Below are 18,462 nucleotides of genomic sequence, written 5' to 3'. Positions count from 1 at the left end.
CTGATTTTCTGGGTAGGTAAAGTCTGTCAATATCACTACGCAGGTGTAATGAGTAGTGGATTGTCATCAGTTTTCTTGTTTTTCTGTCCAGATCATCCAGCTCTGCTTGCGTCCAGTTCACAATTCCAGCAGTGTATCTGATGACGGGTATGGCCCAGGTGTTGAAAGCCTTGATCGTATTCCCGCCGTTTAATTTGCTCTTCAAAATTTTTCTGACCCTTTGGACATATTCTCTGCTGACCACATTTTTCCCATGTCCATGCTTGATGTTGGATAGCTGTAGTATTCCCAGGTATTTATAGGATTCAGGTTGATTGCACTTCATGGTTTTTCCATTAGGCATCTCTATGCCCTTACTGTCAGTAATTTTCCCTTTCTTCAATGCCACTGTGGCGCATTTGTCCAAGCCGAACTCCATACTAATGTCATTGCTGAAGATTCTGACTGTGTTGGTCAGTGACTGAATTTCAGTTTCTGATTTTCCATAAAGCTTTAGATCATCCATGTAAAGCAAGTGGGAAATTTTTGGTGAATTTCTTGCAGTTTGATAGCCCAGGTTTGTTTTTTTGTAGAATTGTTGACAGTGGGATCATTGCAATGATGAACAACAATGGTGACAGTGAGTCACCCTGGAAAATTCCTCTCTTGATGTTGACAGTTCCGTAGCTTTGGTTGCCCACAAACAACTCAGTTTTCCAATGTTTCATTGCATTTTGAGTAAACTTGCTAATATTTTCACAAACCCCAAAGACATCCAGACATTTGATGATCCAACTGTGTGGCAGTGAGTCGAATGCTTTTTTGTAATCAATCCATGTTGCATACAGGTTTGTTTTGCGGCTTTTGCAGTTCTCCAGTATCATTTTATCAATCAGAAGCTGATCTTTGGTGCCCCTATTTTTATTGTCTTTTTGTTCCACTGGGATGATGTTATTTGCCTCCAAGTAATCTTGGATTTGATCAGCTATTATGCCTGTCAGCAGTTTGAACATTGTAGGCAAACATGTTATTGGCCTGTAGTTTCCTGGTATTGTCCCTTTTGCTGAATCTTTCTGTATCAAATATGTTTTCCCAGTTACTATCCATTCACTGATGTTTCCAGTTTGCAGCATTTCATTGAATTGTTTGGCCATTTTTGAGTGCAGGCTGGTCAGATATTTGAGCCAAAATCCATGCAACTGATCATTGCCAGGTGATGTCCAATTTTTTACTTTCTTCACTCTTTTACTGATCATTTCTGTTGTTATTTCCAAGTTTCTCATCTTGTTCTTTGAAAATTTCTTTTCAAAGTCTTTTATCCACCCAGCATTTTTGTTGTAGCCTTTTTCTGTTTCCCACAAATCTTTCCAGAATGTATTTGTAGCTGTTTTTCCTGGTTTTTCATTTTGCACAGCTGCCTGCTGATTCAGACTCTGGTAGAACCGCCTTTGATCAGATTGGAAAAGTTGATTTTGTTTGTACTGGATTACTCTAGCTTCATATCGTTCAATTTTTCTGGCTGTTGCTGTGATTTGTTGTTTCACAATTTCAAGTGCTTCTTCAATTTTTCTTGTGTTCAGCCAGTATTTTTTAATCAGGTTATTCTTTATTTTGACATTTTTCAGTTTTTGTTCCTTCATGTTCTTCAGATTGCTTGCATCTGATCATAGGCTCTTGATTTTTAACTCCAACCTGATTTTCCATTTTGGTTTTCCAGTCATTTTTCTTGCGGGCTTCAGTTTTTGTATCCCCAATTCTTGTGTTACAATCACTGCTGTACTGTATGCAAGCTGATTAGTTTCTTCCATTGATGTTATCTGGATAGTTGCGAGTGCAGCATTCACATCTTCCATTAGGGGTGCCAGATGTTTTCTTGGTACTGTTTTCAATGTTGGCAGTCTTTGCCTTTCTTCCTTTGATGCAGCATAGGTCAAAATTTTCTCTTTAAGTTCTTGTTGCCTTGTGGTCAATGTGCCAGGTGTACGGTAAAAATGGACACAGGTTTTCATGCAAAATTTCTGCATTTTCTTCTGGCTCAAAATGTTCAGTGGACTCAGATTTTGTTAGAACTCCTACAATTGTCTCCCACAGTTGCCTGTTCTACTGTTTCATGATTTTTCCGTATTTCTTCAAGTTCGACTTCACTGAACACCTTGTTCCTGGTTATGAATCGCCTCTGGTCAGCAAGTCTCAGTTCAGTTACAGTTGAATCTGGATATTCGAGTTTCCACAGCCGGTACATCCGTTTTTGGTAGCCACGCTTTTGGGGTTCTGATTTATGGTAGCAGTTCATGACAGTTCGATTCTCTGACATTGAAAATTTCTGCCGCCTTTGTAGTTGTTTTGCTTCCAGTTGCCCTGCAGGCCCATGCCCTGGTTGCTAAGCAATGGGTCCTGGTTCCTGTAGCCCACTTGTCGACGGATGCCCAGGTTCACCAGCACCTGCTGCGGTCCTTATTATCCTGGGCGACGACCGAGCCAGTATAGACTTCTTTTGAGTTTGTTTCACCATATTTTAATGGGTTGGGTGCACTTAGTCCTTCTCCTCAATTAAGACCACTCCGGCATGGTTGAACCTGCTGGTAGTTTGCACTACCGCCAGCACAGCTCTCAACATCACAGAAGCAGTTAAGCCCCCCGCCAACGACAAGGCGGCACCCGGTGGGGGGTAATAATAATAACAACAACAACAACAACAACAACAACAATAATTTGAATAAATATTATTTATTCAATTTCTATACCGCCCGATCCCCAAAGGGCTTTTCTTGTTTGTAGGGTGGTAAAGCCAGAACAGCGTATTTCTCTGTCCAAAGCAGGGCAACAAGTGGTGCAGATCTGAGAGATGGTGTGGATTACTAACCTGTCCCATTGCTGGGGAAGATGAGCCCGAAATGGTCCTGCCAGCACCTGTGCAGCATGTCTTACACACAGGAGACAACAGTAGAGGCCACAGCACCAGTTGCCTCTTCCCATTTAGTCAGTGAATTGGCCTGGTTGGGTGGCCTCCCTGCCCCGCCATTTTGTTTTTGCTGCTTTCAGTGATCAGCTCAGGGGCTAGCAATTTCATATGTACAAGCCAGTAGACACAGCTACTGACTAAAACAAATCACTCTCATACATATTTCAGAAACTTGTACATATTTCAGAAACTACTGGTCTGGATCCTGACTAAACTCTCAATTTTTACCAGATCCCCCATTCTGCTGCAGACTTCTCTCACAGCATTCTCTATCCCCCAGGAGCAGCATTTTGTGGAAACCACTGGGCTACAATGGGAGAGGGAGCCAGAAAAGTTCCATTCCATTAATGGACAATGTAGTCTGCATCTAACCCATCAACCTGAACGTCTGTTTCAACCAAAATTCAGAATTAATTCAATGGCAAAAAGCCTGTTTCTTTAAGGAAAAAAGGAACTCATCACCACCACTGTTGTGACAGATGTACACTGCCATTACTAAAATTAACAGTAATATCATGCACACATGAAGAAAGTCAAGGGAAACTATTTAGTGAAGGCTTACGTAAAAGGTTCCCTGTCTAACTAGCTTTTTGATTCTCAGCATAAGATCTGCTTAAAGTTTAGGTGAGTTGCAAACTTCATGACTAGGAGCTCATCAGTGGACACACTGGCCCAATGAAAACTTAATGTTACTTACCATCTATCCATAATTAAAAGATAGGGAATACCCCATGCACTTGGGCAGCCCAGTCCAGATGGGAGTGGGGTGAATAGGCTTTGAGACCAACAGAGGGCTGCACTGACATGTTTTCCCCCTCCACCAGTGTACAAGGAACCCATGCTGGCAGAGAGAGCAAAGATGGCAGCGTCTTGTTGCCCTACAGCTTCGTGGCAGGCAAACCCAGAAGTTGGTGCTGCTGCTATGCTACATTGGAATTTGAGTGGACCCTGGCACAGGAGAGAGGTTTCCCAGGGGTGGAGCCAGGGGTGGGATTTCCAGGAATTCTGCCCTCCAAACCTGCAGAAAAGTGTGATGTAAGCTTGTTTTGGCTATGGGGTGATTCAGGCAGCAGGAGGGCTTTCAAATTTCCCTCTTTTCTGCACCGCCTACAGTTCTTTGGAGACAATACAGTGCTGCTTTCACCATTCCATCCCTGACCCTTGCAGTGCTCCCTACTTCTGGATGGTGCTGATAGACTCTCTCTTCTTCATCCTTTTTCAGAACTAATACTGATGAACTGTTGCATCTGCACTGATATTAATGTGAAGAGGAGGAAGAGTTTGGATTTATGCCCCTCCTGTAGGGAGACTCAAGGCAGCTTACAAACCCCTCTCCTCACAACAGACACCTTGTGAGGTAGGCGGGGCTGTGGATCAAGAGTTTATCCAAACCACAATAAAAACTGGGGGGGGGGGGGGGAGTGCAGGTTCATCACAACTTACTTTCAATAACGGACACAAAATTCTTACACAGAAAGCCAGAATTATTTATTTCATTCATACCCCTCTTTTGTCCACCATGAGGACCAAAAGCAGTTTACATAATTCTCTTTTATCTTTACACCAACTCCATAAAGTAGTTTAGGCTGAAAGTTTGACTCATTCAAGGCAGAACAAGGATTCAAACCTACATTTCGTAAGCTGAAACTCTACCACTACTTCACACTGGCTTCTGTGAGATGGCTGCTGCTGAACACTAAGACAGTAGCCAGGCCTAGGTGGGTCATGGAAATTGTATGGTATCAAATTGCCCAGTGGTTGCTGTTAGGTCAGGTCCAGGTTAGTCTTCCCTCAAAGGCAAAATAGTCCTAGAAAATAACATTGGTCTTACCCGTGAAGGGGACTTCTCCATTGAGCAATTGATGACATCTGGGTATTTGTCAGCTACCATTCAGGAAGGCAGGGGTTAAAGAGAAAACTTCCCAGGCTCCTCTCTGTGCTGTGGCTCCGCCCCTTCTCCTGGGCTCCAGTTCTGGCTTCTCCATAAAGCAGTATCCAGCTGAAAAAACTTCTGTAAAACTTGACATTACAACGTTCAAACTCGCACCCAATACAAGAGCAAAAAACCGTAGTAACCAGTAAAAGGAAATCTTGTTGGGCGCTAAGGGAACAAGGGGCTCCTGCAACAATATGTCCAACACAAAGAGGACCTTCTGGACCATTAACCAGAACAACAAACTGTTTGTTTATACTTATAACTATATATATAAGAAAGGAGAAAAAAAATTCTAACTAATCTTGGAGCAGGATAACGACCAATGGGAGGGCAGATGTCATCAATTGCTCAATGGAGAAGTCCCCTTCACGGGTAAGACCAATGTTATTTCTCCATTGAGTAAGATGACATCTGGGTGAACTCCCCTAGCAGTGACAGATTTGGTTAAAGGGTGGGGTCGAAATCCTCTCCAATGACATGTTGAAGGACTCTGCGTCCATAATCTGCATCGGCAGCGCTGAAGACGTTCAGCCTATGGTGCCTGACAAAGGTGGATAAGGAGGACCATGTTACAGCTCTGAAATTTCAGCCACAGGTACATTATTGTTAAAGGCCGCATTAGCGGAAGCATTGCAGACAGAGTGTGCCATGATCCCTACTGGGACCGACAGCTTTTGTACCCTATAAGCCTCACTAATACATTCCCTCAAACACTTACTGATGGAAGGGGATGATAGCTTCTGACCCCTGTTATGGTTGGAAATGAATATGAACATGGAATCTGATCGCCTGAATTCCTGAGTTCTAATTAAGAAGGCTTTTAAGATTCTCCTCACATCTAATGTATGCCAGTACACCTCCTTGGGGTGTTTGGTATTAGGACAAAAAAGTAGGCAGAAAAAATTTCCTGTTTCCTATGGAAGGTAGAATTGACCTTAGGAATAAAGGTAGGGTCGATACCACCTTGTCCTTATGAAAAACACACAATGGAGGTTCATCGAAAGGGCAGCTAGCTCCGAAACCCTTCTGGCAGAAGTGATGGCTACCAAAAAATGGTCTTCATATGAAGATGCTTAAGAGAAATTTCCATTATGGATTCAAAAGGTTTTCTGGTCAGGGCATGTAACCCCGTATGCAGCCTCCATTTGGGGAAGTGATGATTAACTGGTCTATCTTTCAGGGCAGCGCCCCTAAGGAATCTAACTATGTGTGGATGTGAAGTGGGAATGTATCTTTCCAGTCTGGGTATTACAGACGTAAGGGCTGCCATTAGTCTGCGTAGAGTATTAGCTCTAAGACCTGATTCTATACTGTCCTGCAACAAACCTAAAACATCCCAGAGTTTAGGTTCTGTAGGTGTCTCTCTCTTCCTCCAACACCACCTAACAAACACCTTCCAGGTTGAATCGTAAATTCTTTTGGTGGAAGGTTTCCTGGAAGCCAGTATGGTGTTAAGTACAGCTGTGGGATACCCCTGAGACTCTAATTGTCGCCTTTCAACCTCCAGGCGGTCAAGTTGAGCTGCTCTGGTTCCGGGTGGAAAATGGGTCCCTGTTGTAGGAGATCTCTGTGCGATGTGGGTCTCAGAGATTTGGGTGCCAACACCTGTAAGATGTTGGTAAGCCAAGGTCGTCTGGGCCACCACGGGGCTACCAAGATGACATCTGCTCTCTCCTCCCTGATCTTTCAAAGTAGTCTGGGAATCATGGGAAAAGGAGGAAAAGGCGTACAGAATTCTGTGAGGCCAGCTGGAGGACAAGGCCTCCATATTCTCTGCCTCCAGGTGATGGAATCGAGACATGAATCTGGGAAGTTGTTTGTTCAGATTGGAGGCAAAGAGATCCAAGACTGATGTTCCCAGAGTTCAGGGTATCATTTGAAAAATCTCCTCTTTCAGTCGCCACTCCCCTGGATGGATGCTCTGTCTGCTCAACCAATCTGCCTGAACGTTCAAGTTTCTCTGAATATGTTCGGCTCTGATGGAAAGCACATGAGTCTCAGCCCACTGAAAGATTAGAAGGGCTTCCTTCTGTAAATCTGCGGACCTGGACCCCCTTGTCTGTTCAGGTAAGACTTGGCCGTCGTGTTGTCTGTCCGGATTAGAACATGGGATCCTATTAAAAAATGTTGAAAATGTCTCAGTGTGAACCGAATCGCCCTTAATTCCAGCACATTGAAGTGAGGTATGGTCTCCTCGGCTGACCAAGTCCCTTGGATTGGAATTCCCTCGAGTGTTGCTTCCCAGCCCAGTAGACTGGCGTCCGAGAACATCTGTTTGGTGGCTGCAATCCAGAAAAACCCATCCTAAGTTTAAATAGGTTAACCTGATCCACCATAACAGGCCGACTGACAGAACTCGGAATCACCACCTCTCTGTGGGATTTGTGGGCAATGAGATCCTGGAATGGGTGAAGAAACCTCTGGAGCGGTCTGGATCTGAATCTTCCCCACTGTATGGCCTCTGAGAGTGCCACCATTAGACCCATCAGGCTTGCGAGTGTAAGTAGAGAACATCTGTTCTAGTGCAGGATCTGAGTTATTTTGGCCTTCAACATTCGTTGTTTTTCCGGAGGGACCAGAATTTTGCAGGTGTTGGTGTCTATGATGAAACCTAAATGTTCCAATCTCCGTGAAGGATTTAGTGAACTCTTGGTTCGGTTGACAAGAAAGCCATGACTCTACGGGACCTGGATGGTCTCCTGAGTGTGTTGTAGTGCCTGTGTATTCTGATGTCTCTTTCCCTGAGTAACACTATCAGATTAATGAGGAGTTTGAAGAAAACTCGAGGAGCGGTGCAGAGGCCAGAGGAATTCGTCTGGCTGGAGAGAGTCTGCGATGGACCTCAGGGTTTCCATTCTGAAGTGTTTCAGCCTTACGAAACAGTTGACATACTTCAAATCCAGAATCGGATGCCACTCCCCATTTTTCTCAGGTACCGTAAACAGAATGGAATAGACTCTCCGTTCTCTCTGCTCCTGTGGAACTGGCTCCACAGCCTCTATTTTTAATAGATGTGCAATGGCTTCTAGTTTCCTTGATCTCTTTTCCAGAACTTTGGACAATGGAGACATCATAAATCGACTTGGGGGTAAGGAGAGGGACTCTGTTACATACCCTGGCAGGCGATGATGGGAACTGTAGTCCATAACATCTGGAGGGCCGCAAGTTTGACACCTGTGCTCTAGAGGATCCACTATTTCCACATCCTTAATTTATGTTTTTAAAAAAGTTACCAAAAAAGCCCTGTATTTTGCATCCAATATTTGATTAACAGACCAAACATAAGATCAATGATGCCTGTATAAAAATATGCACTTATGAAACACTATCTGGTAAATCTGAAAACACAGCAAGAGGACATCAAAGTCTATTAGAAATTAATCTTCCTGAACTGAAACCAGCAAAAAAAGTTGGATTAGTTCTTCAATCTCAGTTTTATATGCAGTGCAAGAAAGGAGGAAGCATGCAAGCCTAGGGGTTTCAGGTTCGTTCTTGACTTCTTACTACAGCGTTTGTGTGTGGGGTGGGGGAGGAAGGCACATTAAATTAGAGCCAAAAACACATGAGGAGAAAATCAAGGTCTTTGCTTGAAATTTCAAATCTATTTTCTGACCTAATTTGAAAACTGGACAAAAACAGTATCATCTATAGGAGGATGTGAATGATAGCAAGATAACCATAGTGCAAACATAAGCCCTTCCAAAATATTTTCCAGGGTTTCTGAGATTGCAGGCCTTTTTAGAAATAGACATCACAGTATGCAAGAAAGGTTGAACTTGAAAATATGACTCATGCTTGTGATAACAAAGCAAATGCAGCTTTAGATACCCTCCTAATCAAGCACTTTAGTTTTGAGCTTTAAATAGAATTGTCAGTCAATAATGATACAGAATTGTTCATGATGAAAACCAGACTTGATTTCTCCTGTGGCATTAGTATTGTCATCACACACATGGCAACACAGCTCATGCATCTATTTATTTATTTCTCTTATTTCTACCCTGCCTTCCTTCCCAGTGGGGACTCAAATGGAGTACGCTATTCTCCTCTTCTCCATTTTATCCTCACAACAGCCCTGTAAGATAGGTTAAGCTGAACGTGTGTCACTGGCCCAAGGTTACCCAGCAAGCTTCCAAGACAGTGGAATTTTGAACCTGGGGCTCCCAACCCCTAGTCTGATATGCAAACACTACATCACACTGTATTAGAATACAGATTAAGGCAAATTCTTTTAAAGTGGGGTGGGGCTATTTTCAATACAATGTGGATGGGAGGGATGCTGAACTGCTCTTCTCAGTCACTCATTCCTCAGCTAGAGACACTTTGCTCTACTTAATTTTATCCTGTTACGGTCTACTTCTAGCTTCAGAACTTCATCTCCTGCCAGGTATGCCAGTGTCCAGGTAGGACCTGGGAATCTACAGTTCATTTCCAGACTACAGAGATCAATTCTCCTGAAGAAAATGGATACTTTGGAGGGGAGACTCTATGGCACTGTACCCACTGAGGTCCTTGTCCTCCCCAGGCTCTATCTCTAGACCTCCAGGAGTTTCCCAGCCTGAATCTGGCAACCCTCCATCCCCCACTGGTGGCAGGGGAACCTGGGAACCTTACCTTCTGCACTGGGGAAGGAAGCAGTAGAAAGTAGAATTGGGGAGCAGTTCATCATCACCACCATACCACACTCCACATATTGACCCTCTGCCCACAAACATATCTACACGTGCCACGATGGATCAAGTATAATGCCCTTAAGTTCATCTAGAAGATATTATGTGGAAACTAATCTTATGCTTTTTGTAGGCTAGCATTGCATGTGGTTATGGATAAATGCACATGAACCAACTTGTTGCAGGACATGTCTTGGTCATCTCCCTGCTTCTTCCTTAAGTTAAGTACTCACTCCACTTACCCATGAAGTACAAATGCAAGTAAGATCTATTTCAACTATGAGTCTTACTTTGTGGGGAGGGGATCAGTAGGAGGAAAGTGCATGCAAGAATCTGATAACTAGCTGTGTCCATACATATCCTTCCTTAACTGTGGTTACATGTCACATCAAATGCAGCCTAAGTGAGCAGTGAACAGGGACTAAAAAATTAAGACTTCATGGGGAGGGGGAATGAGGAAAAAAACCTCAACAAACATTCAGTATCAAAATGTGCATTATCAGTGAGATTTATTTACTACTACTTGCTGCTAAAAATACTAATGTAGTACAAGCAACTAGAAAGGGAACAGTCTATTGTGTCTCACTATACTGGGAGGCAAGCATTAACATGAATACTCACATCCACACACTTCAGATTTCTCACAGACTGAAGAGGTGTGGGAGAACTGTTTCATGTTCCCACACAATACGGGTAAGCTCATTTCTACTGGCTTGCATAGATTTGCCCTAAACAGAAAGCAACCCAGTCAGTAAGATGAGACCCTCACATGCAGGCCTGGCAGTTTTTGGAGTCTCATTTGCCATTTGGTTGCATGGTGAAGTACTGCAAATGAATACATGGCAATAACTTGGAATCCTCCACTGGTCAGCTATAATGCCAAAATGTTCAATTTAAGGCAGCTTCAAATTAGCTGCCTTAACTTGTGGGGTGGGAAGCTCAAGGTTTTTGTTCAGAATGGTGACAAACAGGTCTGGTATCGGAACACCCCTGAATTGGAAAATCAGGGATAAGAAGATCCAGTTTAATTGCCATTCATGGGAAATAGTGGAGTAAGATTAAGTAAGTCTGCTAGCGCATTGACTACATCAGCTATGTGAATGGCTTAGATTGTGACACTGTTGTTGATGACCCTCTTCCATATCAGTGAGCAAGCTGGCAGAGCGTTAGTGAGGATGTGCTGCCCCATATGCTACCCTATATAAAACACAGTTATACTATTGTCTGCGGTTAAGTGAATATTCTTGCATTACATGTGGGTCTGAAAAGCTATAAGGTCAAGGAGTTCCAATATGTTGGTAGAATTTTTCAAGGGTTGATCATGTCCCATTGGGTGATATTTTGCCGGTGTGGGCACTCCAACTAGAAAGGAGCCTTCAGTAGTGACAGTGATTTTTTGATGGGAGAAGAGTAAAAAGGGTCCCCTATTAAGAGTTTAGTGTTGAGAATCCACCAGTGGAGTGCCTGTAACACTCTCCTTAGTATGCATAACTTCTTTGATTGATAGTGGTAGAGGGGATGGAAAGCAAAGGACACATGCGTAGACTTGCATAAGGGACTGTACATCTGATGTAGCGGAGACCACTAGCCCTAGCAGTTTCTGTATTGCTATGCAAGTATACTCTTTGGCACTGAAGTATGCATGAGGGTGAGAAAACCTTGACTGAGTTTGGGATCTGGTGCAGCACCTATAAAGGGTAGTGTAACGAAAGCCACTGATATAAGTTCTGCTTTCTGCGCTGCCACCAATAATATTTTTCCTCTATAGCCCACTCAATACTGATTTTCCACTCGGTCACCACCCTGACTGGGGAACACCGACACACAGACAAATACAAGACTGGAGAGGTTTTTATAGAACAAAACTTAGAACTTTTATTGCTGGCTTTAACAGAGGCTTCTCAGTTAAACTGGAGAGGTTTTACGCTTGATGGTTTCTGAGTTAGTTCGCTTAAGCTTAACGGTTACAGAGAAATATTGTTTTTAAACTGAACGGTTTCAGGCACTTCACTTAAGATGTTACTTCACAGACACTAGATGGTCTCTGTTCCACACACCCCTTTCTCGTTCATATACCCCAAGTCTAAGTCTGGTAGGACTGGCACACACTAGCCACCTACCCTATCAGTCCCCTACTCAGGCCTAAAATGCCCCCTTTCGGACTGGACTTCTGGTGACTGGGTTTAGAACAGGGGACGGACAGACTATGTCTGGGCAGGCTAGCTGCCAGGCACCTGAGCGGCGGTTCACACTCCACCAAGACTCAGGGCCTTCCACACACTCCCTCAAGCTTCCTCAGCTTGAATCAGAAATCCTTCTCTGTCAGAGCTGACAGACTGCCCAACTCTGCTCTGCTCTCTGACAGCCTCTGATCAGAACTGAACTCCACTCTCCGTGCTGTAAGCCCACTGGCTCCCCCTAGCTTTTTCCAAACGTTACTGGACCTTTTTCAACCAATCAGGTTGGTTCTCTACTTGTGGAGCCTTTTTCTCTTTTTCTGGCTGTTGCTAAGGCCTTCTCCCTTTGGCCTGCTGTACACCAGCCCTTCAGGGTGGGGCAAGTTCGTTACAGGTAGCATGTGTGAGGATTCCAACTTGGATTTCTTTGCACCGACCTGAAAGGTCGAAAGCTCCTAACACCTGCAACGTGAGGTGAAGGTCTGCTAATTTTTTTGGGTTTGGTGGCCACTGCAATCAACTGCTTGTTGAGGTGTGGATATATCTCGCACCCCAGCCTTTATAGACAGGTTATCATGGCTACCACCTTGACAAATTCTCTGGGTGCAACAGCTACTTTTGATGGGAGAAACCACTGCCTGGCCATGGTGGTTAACGGGCTAAAAGTGAACACATTGAAACTAAATCCTGAAAAGACAGGGATACTGCTGGTTGGGAAGGAGGAAATCTTGAGGGATATTCTTTTCCTCACTTGTGATGGAATCCAGCTGACCCTTGCAGACTCAGTTTAAAGTATTGGGGTCATACTGGATCCAGATTTATTACTGGAGAAGCAAGTTAATGCAGCTCTAAAAAGGGCGCTTTTTTCCCCAGTTCAGCCTAGCCCATAAGATGGTCCCTTACGTTGATATGGCTGATCTAGTCACCTGGATCCATGCAACAGTAACATCAAAACTAGACTACTGTAATGAACTGTACATGGGTCTTCCCTCAAAACTCTACTCAAAAACTCCAACTAGTTCAGAATGCCAATGGTTCAGTTATTAACCAGAACCAGGCGGAGAAAGCACATTCTGCAAACTCTCCATTGGCAGACAATCAGTTACAAAGCTCAGTTTAAATTATTGGTATCACATACAAAGCCCTTCATACAAAGCCCCCTCCTGTTTTGGGGGCCACCTCTCTCCCTAAGTTCTGCCATGACAACTTTGCTCAGGTGAGCAGGGGCTTCTGTAGGTGTCAACCTACAAATGGACAAAATCAACAACTGTGTGTTCAGGTACATTCTTCATAGTGACTCCCACCTAAAGAGGTCAGAAAGGCTCCCCCTTGCCTGGCTTTCTGCAAACTATGCAAAACTGATCTACACAAGAGGACTTTTTTGATTCAGCTACTCATTGCATATGCAAAGGTCTTTGCTCAGGACTATATGGACGGTACAGACCTAACATTCTTGGGTGAGGTTCACAGGCATAGTTATACTCTCTGTCCTCAAACGCAGGTATATCACAGGCAAAAGTCGGATCATTGAAGGGTTGAACTTCCAGTGGAATCTCTGGATCATCTAGAGAAGAACGACCTGTCTCTGCTTGGTTGGAACCAAGGAGAGTGTATAAATCCCAGGCATAGTCATAGTAGACACGGTGTCCTTAGTATGGCGACTGGGATCATGTTAAATATAAATCTGTTGGCTTTGACTGGAAAAGTGGATTCATACAGTGAGACGGGTTAAGTTAATGACAGGGGATAGAGGGTTCTGAATCTTGTATATCATATTCCAACATAGAGCTGGATAAGAAAGGTGAACAGCCCAATGAAGAAAGAGTTCTTGGAATTCAAGTTGTCTCCTTGATGAGTTCCAAGGATGGGTGGTATAGAACTAAGCCCTTGGGTCAGGACAGGAGGGGATGACCTCTCCAGATGTTGGTTGCTTCTCCAGCTGTCTATGTTTATGGCCTTAAGTGGTGGTTCTGAAGAACTGATCTTAGGAAATGTAGGGGCATACCCTGTAACCCTTCCTACCTTTTCTGTTGAACCTAGAATGGTCAGGTTTGGTCTTGAAGCTGTAGGAACACAGGAAGCTCAGATCTGTCTGTCAGCAAAAGAAGGTGGTATGGCACTTGGGTATTTTTTATGAACTGCACTGGACACAGCATTTTTCCACAGCACCAGTTTTAGGTGGGAAGCTCTATCTGTCTAACATTTAAAGTGAACTGGCAACAAAGACAGCTGCGCAAGACATCATTCTCTCTGCCAAGGCACAGTAGGCATTTGTCATGGTAGTTCAAGTGGAGCATTTTTGACCCACAGGACATGCATTTTTTAAGAGCATTTTTGTGCTATATTCTGGGTACTCAGCTTTAAGGTGGCAGTAAATTGGGATAGGTAGTAGTTGGCAGTAAACAGCTGTTGAAATGGAGCTTCAACGAAGGAACCTCTCTCAGCAATGGCAGAGAGTGAACTGAGGAAAGGGGGTTTATTGCTGGAGCAACAGACTCTGTGAAATTGGCAAGAAATTGAAATGACTGAAAAATTGACTGCCAAAAAAAGGCAGCAGGCAACCTGCCAAAATGAAGGTTCCCTGTGCAAACAAAAAAAAGTGGGAAAATTCCACTATGAAGCAACCAGCCCGTGAGTAAGTAGTGCATGTACAAAATGGCCTCTGCCTCAGCGGAGGAGTTAAGTACCCACCACGTTCACTTCAGAGTTATTCTGTGACACTGAAATGTGTGCCCTGAGAACCTTACTGAGTTTAACAAGTAGAAAATACTGTGAGCTAAAATTTCAATAACAGGAGTGTAATTGCTGAGGTCAAAGAGAAAAGGGGAACAAACAGTAACTCAAGTTCAGATTGCTCTGAGTCAGTCCACTTTAAAATTCAGGGATGTTCTGCTATCATGGAGAAATGCTATTTCTTTGCTGCCTCAAAACTGCAGCATCCTTTTGCAGGTCTCTAGATTCAACACCTCCCTGTACATTTATGGGTTTTTGTCCATTCTGAAGCTTATGTCAAAAGCCCTGGATTTTGCTCTTAGAACAAGGTGGGCTTTGAAAAAACATATTCTTGTTAGTTAACCTTTGATCCCTGTACATAGTCTAGAGAACAATGAGCCCCCTAAGACTAGCATCCATCATGGTCTGCATATTGGCCATAACCTAGAGGGGCTTGCAGATGTCATTCCACCATCAACTTAAGGTCCTGATATAGCTGTTGCCTTATTGAAAGTGGTGAGCACTCCCTCCCCATTAGAGACTGAAAAAGCTACCTGCTTCTTGCCTCCATGAATCATGAGACAGGAAGTACAATTATATCAGGTTATCCTAAAACATAAGAAAAGCCCTGCTGGATCAGGCCAGGGGTCCATTTAATCCAGCACACTGTTTCACGCAGTGACCAGCCAATCTTGCTCGGTTTTGCTCTCCTAAAGTAAGAACACTACTTTTTAATGTTATTTATTTATTTATTTATTATTGGATTTATAGCTGCCCTTCCCCTTATGGGGTCAGGGTGGCTTCCAGACTTTCATAATACGACAATACAATAAAACAGAACAAAAATACAATTTAAAATCTGATCTAAACTGATGGCAACACTATCACAATAATTTCATAACTAATCAGGAGGGGAAAAATCAGGTGAGGAAAATAGAGGAAATAAAGGAAAATAGAAAAGAGGGAGGCCACAGTGATGGAAACAACCATAGCTGTCTCATCTACATCCCTTATAGAACAGCTTCGTCATAGAGGCCCTGCAGAAATGCCTCAGATCCCACAACAACAGAAATAAAACACTATTGCTGCTAGAGCACAGGTAGGGGAAAGGACAGGTACAATATAGGTATCTTCTCTCCTACTTCAACTAACTTTAGCTCTATTGCAGAAATGGCACAGGAGAAAGGATTAAACCATCCCACTCAGCAGCTGTATTGGTTAACGCCAAAAATGGTTGGATGATTGGTAGAAGAGCAGAATCAAACCACGAGGCTTTATATGCAGTAACAAAGTCTCAGAAATAACAGAGATCTCACTCCTTGGATCAGTGACAAATCCAGTGCAACCGGTTATTCAGGGACTGAGTCCAAACCACCTACTTTCTCCTCCAAATCTTATTATCAAGTAAGTACACAAGATGGAAACTCACGGGGAATGACCAGAATGATCATTTCAGTGGTCTCTCAGTGTTACTGTGCCAGGGTTGAAAGAATTACATTTACAAAAACTTTCTCCAGAAGGCAAAATAAGCTTAACGCAACCCAAGACATGGCAGCCCTTACCTGAGATGGGTATTATGTCTCACACTTCACTAGCAGAGGCTACGGTAGCCTCTAGTCCTTTGAGGCTACCCAACGGAAGACATTTCAGATGCTCAGCAGCTGCCACCACCACAGCTCTTCAGCAGTCTTTCAGGCAGTCCTTTGTCATTCTCAGCTTCGCCCATGCATGCCACAGCCACAGTCATAGCAAGCCTATCTTCATTTTCTGTTGTTTCTCTCCACACGTGTTTGTCATTGGGTGAAGTCAAAGGAAACACAGTGTTGCTAGCTCATTCTATGCAGAACTCCTCTTCTGTCGACCGGATTGCCTGAAAAAATCCAGGAGAAATATTTTTTAGCCTCTACATGTTCCCAGCATTATTGCTGTTTTCATCAAACAAATATTACTTTGTCATGCATACCATGCAAACATAATGCTATAAGAATAAACTCTATATGGGTATTTTCCATACTGTGGTTTTCTCACCAACTCTATAAATAACTACAAATCTGTTGGCACCCCCCTTCAATTTTACTGGTCCATTTATGTTGATTATTTGCTGCATAGCCTGAAAAATAGATGCAACTTTCTTCCAGTTGAACAGCTCAGTTCTGACTAGTTGACCAAACATTATTTTCTTATTTGCTATAGGATACCAGGTTGTTTAAAACCTTACTTTAAAGACTGAACTGGAAAAATTGATGAGAATAGTCTACTCTTCTATTTTCCCCATTCCAGTTATGGCTTGACTAATCCTTGCTATGGTATGTCCTTCTAGAAACCAGAGGAAAGAAAATCATGGTGACAGTATGCTTACTGCAGCTCTCAAAGCTGCATATGATCAATTTTTTTCAAACATTTTCTGAATACGCCCTGAAACATGTGCCTGCATTTCTGCTTGCACTGAGAGGTTCCCTCTTTAGCATACAAAGACTAGTGTTATCTGGCTGTGGGGGGTTTTCCGGGCTGCGTGGCCGTCGTCTGGTAGATCTTATTCCTAACATTTCGCCTGCATCTGTGGCTGGCATCTTCAGAGGTGTATGACAGAGAAAAGTCTGTTTCACGTTTCACTAGTGTTTCACTAGTGTTATCCGTCCCTCATTCTGATTCCATGCAACTAAACATGTATCTTGAAAGATATGAGTTCATTCTCAGTCTTGTCCTGCTTAAAGTGAAGCTTAGCTTCATCTTTAAAAATACCAAAGCTACACACACCATCATTTATGTTATCTCCAAATGCTCTGCATAATGTTCCAAACATTTAAATGAACCATTTCAAACGACACAATCTTCATGCCAACTAACTGTTATTTCTTACAGCGTAAATGTAGCTCCTGAAAAGTTGTTCCTAAGGCAAGAAGGAGGTTCTACATGAAACATCTATGAGAAGTAAATTAGTCTGTACAGTAGATAGAAACAGGAACAGCTGAGTACTATTAAAACCAAGGAGATATGTTGCAAACTGGCTGTGACTTGCAAAGGCAGCAATCTTATCTTAAATTATATCCAGTGAGTGAAGACTGCAAAACTAAACAGTAGATTACAGGTTTTAGTCAATCTTTTCCATGAATAGTATGCTTTATGTGTGTTAATGTAAAATTTCTGAAAATTTTGGACTCAAGGGAGAATTTTTCCCCTCTTCCCTCTCATTTTGAAAAAAAAGGGGGAGGTGGGAATTTAAATATATTTTCTATCAAGCAAAAAACTATTAATTGGTCTAACAACATAAAATGTATCATTTATAACTTATATATAAGTGTTAGATTTGACATATTTATGGAATGTTAAAGTATAAATGTATTTCTTCTATGGTCGATTCTGCACTTGAGAATTGACCTAGGTCCTGAAAAGTACTGACCTAGGTCGACTCCGTTGTTACTCCCCACAGCAGCTGCGGTCTTTCCACTGGAGCCAAGCTCAGAGGGCGGGATCACCTCGCCGCCTCTTTGCTGCTCGTTCCCGATTGGCTGCTGTTCTACAGCGGGAAACGTGAACGTGCGTCCCTTTTTTTGTTTTTGTTTTTCTACATAACGGCAATGTAGCCACAAAGCAGTGCTCTACATAGCTAAAAGAAGCATGTAATTGTGTGCTGTTTATATGTTTGGCCGCCGCTTCATATACAAGGAAAATGTTTTTTAAAAGGCGCGCTTTTCCCCACCTCAAGTCTCCCGTTCTGCGCATGCCCAAAACACTGAACTGTGATTGGCTGAACAGGAGAGTCGCGGCAAGGACGATTCCCCACTTTACCGGCTTTGACCTGAGTTCAACCTAGGTTCGCCGAAAAAGTTGTACCTCCCTGGTGGAGTCAGAAATTTGACAGTTAGAGGGGGTGAAGCTGGGACAGACCCATGTCAAACTCAGCAGCTGTGGGGAGTACCAAGGTCGAACCCAGGTTGAACCTAGGTCGATTCAGCAAGTGAGGAATCGACCTATGTTTACTTATTTGATTCCCCAGCGGGGACCCCAAGCAGCTTACACTGTCCT

At 43.3% G+C, this 18,462-nt stretch overlaps 1 protein-coding gene across 2 annotated transcripts in view; it reads right to left on the bottom strand.

Annotated features, from left to right (window-relative positions):
* LOC125426936 (USP6 N-terminal-like protein) overlaps window positions 1-18,462 on the bottom strand; it is a 125,836-nt gene that overhangs the window by 34,455 nt on the left and 72,919 nt on the right. For both annotated transcript variants that reach the window (XM_048485814.1, XM_048485815.1), the window contains exon 2: window positions 15,999-16,306. The gene's annotated coding sequence lies outside the window, so the exon portion shown is untranslated. The remainder of the gene's footprint in view (window positions 1-15,998; window positions 16,307-18,462) is intronic.

This window comes from Sphaerodactylus townsendi, linkage group LG02 (genome assembly GCF_021028975.2).
Source record: "Sphaerodactylus townsendi isolate TG3544 linkage group LG02, MPM_Stown_v2.3, whole genome shotgun sequence".
Lineage (NCBI taxonomy): Eukaryota > Metazoa > Chordata > Lepidosauria > Squamata > Sphaerodactylidae > Sphaerodactylus > Sphaerodactylus townsendi.
The sequence above is the reverse complement of the archived record's forward strand: the minus strand, read 5'-3'. Positions and strand labels throughout refer to the sequence as shown.